Raw genomic sequence first — 417 nt, 5'->3', positions numbered from 1 at the left:
TATTTACCTAAAATCAACGTTATAAAGTTGGTTTAGGGGAATGCAAAACATCGGAATTCTAAACATTCCAGTCACAAACTAGTGCCCGGCTAATACTCGTTCTCTCTTTCTCTCTTTCTCTTTCTCTCTCAGTTTATGCACCAATTCTCTTGCTTGCAATATACCACTGCGTAGCGTTCTTGGGGTCGGGAGCCCAGGTGCGGCCGGACGCTCGGTCACGTGACCTTGAACCCGGGGTTGGCAGGCTTTCATTGGGGATGGAAACTGAATGGGACAAAGTACGTACCCGCGCACGCACATATACACATGAAAACGCACACGCCCATACACCAGCATAAATATGTGTGTAAAAACTCTCACCAAACCAAAAACAAACCGTGTCATACGTACATACACACGCTCATGCATACACATATG

The sequence above is a fragment of the Penaeus monodon genome, chromosome 24 (assembly GCF_015228065.2).
Source record: "Penaeus monodon isolate SGIC_2016 chromosome 24, NSTDA_Pmon_1, whole genome shotgun sequence".
Taxonomy (NCBI): Eukaryota; Metazoa; Arthropoda; class Malacostraca; order Decapoda; family Penaeidae; genus Penaeus; species Penaeus monodon.
Note: the sequence above shows the minus strand (reverse complement) of the source record.